Source organism: Otolemur garnettii, unplaced genomic scaffold (genome assembly GCF_000181295.1).
Source record: "Otolemur garnettii isolate 467f Iridium unplaced genomic scaffold, OtoGar3 scaffold00045, whole genome shotgun sequence".
NCBI lineage: Eukaryota > Metazoa > Chordata > Mammalia > Primates > Galagidae > Otolemur > Otolemur garnettii.
The window spans coordinates 6,619,341-6,623,687 of NW_003852440.1; the positions used below are offsets into that span (position 1 = coordinate 6,619,341).

Consider the following 4,347-nt stretch of genomic DNA (forward strand, 5'->3'; position numbering starts at 1 on the left):
ACTAAGGAAAGCTGATGAGCAAAAAAGGGTCTGCGCATACTTCCAAGATACCCCACACCACAGATGAGCAAGAGTCCTCACAAAATCAGCATGTGGCTGTGGGCCCAGGTTGGACATCTCTGCCTAAGGCACCCTCCTTGAATCAAGTACTAATATTCTTGTTATCTTGATGAGAATGCAACAGACACTATGCGTAAATCTCTCTGTAAATTTTTCTTTGATTCTGTTACTTTGCCCTCTTTGTGGGGGTGATCTGGGTGGTACTGGTGGGGCCATCGTAATGCCTCTTGTCCTGGATTCCCTTTGCTTAGATGGGACTCCAGCACCAATCATTTCAGCACTGTATCTCTGGGGTCAATATGGTTCAGTTTGCTGTGCAAAGTCCGAGGAGATAACCGCACTGTGCACACATCGGACTCGCTGAGTCGGCAGGACTGCAGTTGTAAAAGAGCTGCGGGGAGTGGAGACCAGTGCCTGCAGCCCCCTGCCTCTCCCACAGGCACCTGGAGTGTGGTGTGCAGAGCTGCCGAGCTCTGCTTCCCAAGGAGGCGACCAAAGGGTGAGAACATGGAGCCCTAGGGGATTACCGAAAGCACTGGGATCATTGCCCAGAAAGGGAAAGTTGGGCATTTATGTCCCAGAGGGAAGTGAAAACGGTGCTTCTCTTCTTAGATCAGAAAGAAGGGTAGTCTGTAGAGTTCACGTGGGCAGTGGAACACTCTCTAACGATCATTACATGTGCAGCTCTCTTGACAACATCATGCAGAGTTTGTCTTCCTTGCTTCTAGCACATACGCACTTGGCACAGATATTGGTGGAGTGCCTCACTGTGCGTGGGCTCTGGGCAGTGACTGGGATGGACACAGTCCCTGTCTTCCCGAGCTCCGGTTCATTGTGGTGGGATCTGCTTGCCAGGTGAGCTGTGTCCATAGGCTCCTGCTGCTGGGGGCAGCTCTGCCCTCTGCCTTTGCCTCCACTCACATGCTCCCCATGTGTCCCTCTTTCCTTCTTCTCAAGGGGCAGAATTTCCTGCCAGGGACATAAGGTCTTTCTGGAAATGGGAGACACCTGTGTAAGTTTTCCTCTCTGGATTCCTTAAATTAAGAAGGGACTCATCCCTAGCTATTTCTTGCTTTGTATTAACTGTGGGAGTGCTGGTCCCAGCCACCCATCTAATTGGCTGACATGTGCAGGGGACTTGAGGCCAGGCACTCATGGTGCTTGGAATTGAAAGATGAAAGCCAGGACCCATCTGAGCGGGAGTAAAATACATACTAGCACATCCCCTGCTTGTCTCCAGCCGGCTCCGTGGAGACCTGCCCCCTGGCATGTTGTAGACCTTTGTGAACACTGAGACCTTGAGCCACTGCAGAATTTCACAGCTCAATGAACAAGACATGTTGGAAGTTCAAGGGTGGGCATGCAGGGTGTGGGGTCCTAGGACAAAGCTGGTGACTTTGAGAGATGGGGGTGGAGCTTGCCTCTCTTAAAAGCTGTCGGGATGATCTCCATATGGGGTGATGAGGGCTGTGATCCAGAGGGCAGGAATAGGGATTCAGGGAGCTGCATCTGAGCAGTATCAGGACTTGGAGATGGACAGGCATGGAGGAAGAATTAGAGCTGGCTCTGGGGGGTGAGTATGGAAGCTGGGAGTTCAGCGGAATCACTTACAAGCAGGATCACTGACTGATGGGATTACAGAGCCAGTTTTTCTCACGAGATTTCTACTGGGCTATAGGAAAGGAGTGGGAACCATTATGCTCCTCTCCCCCACCTCATCTCTGTTGGAAGCTGCATTGCTGGACCACTGTGGATGGATATTTCAGGGAACAGCACCAGTGGCCCAATTCTTACCTTAGAGAGGAGCAGCTCTTGACAGGAGCAAATCCCAGGGCCTCTACAATCCCCCAGCAGAGTTCCCAATATCTAATGTGTAGCAAATAGAGGGCCCTCCTCCTGCTTTGGGTTTCCAAGATGAAGTCAGGGTGGTGCTGGGGAGTGGTCTGCTGGGGCCTCATCTGACATACGTTGCTTCCTCCTCCTCCTCTGGGCCCTAACTGCGCACATCGGGCAGAGCCCTCTCTGAGTCTGGTGTGAGGACAGAGTGTGTACTCAAGCAGTTTCCTCCGAACATGGGCATTCTATGGGGTACTGCCCTGGGAACATGGAAGATGAGGTGCTACAGAACAATGCCAGGCTGGTATCTTCCTGATATTGGTTTGCTGAGACTAACCTCTTCTTTCTGAGTCTACTGGAAAAAAAAAAGACATGAGAGTCAGACCAATGGAAACAGATGAGTTTATATGAAATATAATTGGCCATCTACAGACAGAAAGTAGATTCGTGATTGCTTAGGGTGGGTGAGGCAACAGAGGAGGAACAGCTAAAGGTAGGGTTTCTCTTTGTGCCGAGGAAAAATGTTCTAACATTTGATGTGGTTGTGATTACACAACTCTGGGAATATCCTATAACCATTGGATTGTACACTTTATTTTTATTTTTTATTTTTTTGGATTGTACACTTTAAACGAGTGAATTATATGGTATGTGAATTATATTTCAATAAAGCTCTTACACACATATCTAAGATGTTGGCCATGGTTGGGCTCCTTTACACTGAACTTGACCTACCAGAACTGCAAGCCTTCCCCTTAATCCTTCTTATGCTGAAGACAAGCTCCTCTCTCAAGAAAGAGAGCAAGGAGCTGAGGCCCACCATTCAGAAAAGCTGCCTCTCCTCTGAGAAGAGGGAGTCAGGAGGCGTGGAGAGAAGCCTCTCGGAAGCCCCGTGTGAAAGGCGCCTCGTACAGACACTAGGGCCATGCAGAAGCTAACCCAAGTTCCTATTGTCAGGATGTGGGAGATTTTGTCTCTTTTTCTATTGTTTTCATATATATATATATATATATATATGTGTGTGTCAAATGTAAACAAAATCAGGGATTGGGTGGGAGAGATTGGGAATTGGAGACTCTGGTGTCCAGGCCTGGCTGGGTGGTCTCTGTTGCTGATGGCTCGGCCCTTACCTTGCAGGAGCCATGTGGCTGGAAATTTTCCTCGCCTCAGTGCTGGGCTTTGTCATCTACTGGTTCATCTCCCAGGACAAGGAAGAAACTTTGCCACTTGAAGATGGGTGGTGGGGGCCGGGAACGAGACCCACAGCCAGGGAAGATGAGAGCATCCGCCCTTTCAAGGTAGAAACGTCGGACGAGGAGATCAATGTAAGGCACCGTGTTCCGGGGAGATCTGGGCTGGGGGGAGGGGGGACGCCCTTCTGTGGTTTCTTTGAGACTGGGGTTGGATCTTAGGCTGGGATCAGGTAGGGGACAGGGGCTCAGGAAGTGGTCCCTCCTGGGAGTTGTCCAGTCTGTTGTGCCCCCTCTGGACAGGTGCAGGCTACTCTGAGAGCTGTGCCCTGCTCACTCACTCTGTCTTCCTTTCCCTTTCCCCTATCCAAGGCCCAGCGGTGTCCAGGCAGGGGTGGGGTGGGGGTGCCAGCAGGACCAGCTTAATGCATCAGGGGTCACAGAAAGCAGCCTGGCCTTTTACTCTACATACGCCCATTATACTTGCACCCTCTCTTTCCTGGTCTGTGATTTTTATCCCATCTGAGTTATAATGTGTCAGTCAATAATGTCCATCAGGGGTCTCCGGACCATGGCCTGCAGACCAAAGGTAGCCCTGCTACCTGTTTCTGCATAGCCCACAAGCCAAAAATAGTTTCTATATTTTTAAAATGGTTAGGGTAAAATCAAACAAATAATATTTCATAAGATGTGAAAATTGTATGGCATTTTAAACTTCAGTGTCCATAAATAAAGTTTTTTGAACAGAGCCGTGCCCATGCATCAGCATAATGCCTGGGGCTGTTTTTGCACTGTGAGGGCAGAGTGGAGTAGTTGTAGCTCACAAAGTCCAGAATATTTATAATCTGGCCCTGTATAGAAGAAGTTTGCTGACCTCTGCTTAATTTACCTCTCAATTTACCTTGGTAAATTAAAGATGAATATTATTTATACATTTAAAAAATGAGAGATGACCTGGGCAAAGTGGCTCACATCTGTAATCCTACCATTTTGGGAGGCCAAGGCAGGAGGATTGCTCAAAGACAGGAGTTTGAAACTAGCCTGAACAAGAGTGAGACCCTGTCTGTATAAAAAATAGAAAAATTAGCTGTGTGTGGTGGTGCACAACATGGTTCTAACTATTCAGGAGGCTGAGGCAGGAGGTTCACTTGAGCCCAGGAATCTGAGGTTGTAGTGAGCTAGGCTAAGGCCACAGCACTCTAGCTTGAGTGACATAGCAAGACTCTGTCAAAAAAAAAAAAAAAATATATATATATATGAT

At 48.7% G+C, this 4,347-nt stretch overlaps 1 long non-coding RNA gene across 1 annotated transcript; it reads left to right on the forward strand.

Moving 5' to 3' along the window:
* Positions 1-303: 303 nt before the first annotated feature.
* LOC111725645 lies at positions 304-3,216 on the forward strand. Its single transcript, XR_002773662.1, has 2 exons — positions 304-559; positions 3,034-3,216. It is a non-coding gene; the product is annotated as an uncharacterized LOC111725645 (long non-coding RNA).
* The last annotated feature ends 1,131 nt before the right edge of the window (positions 3,217-4,347 follow it).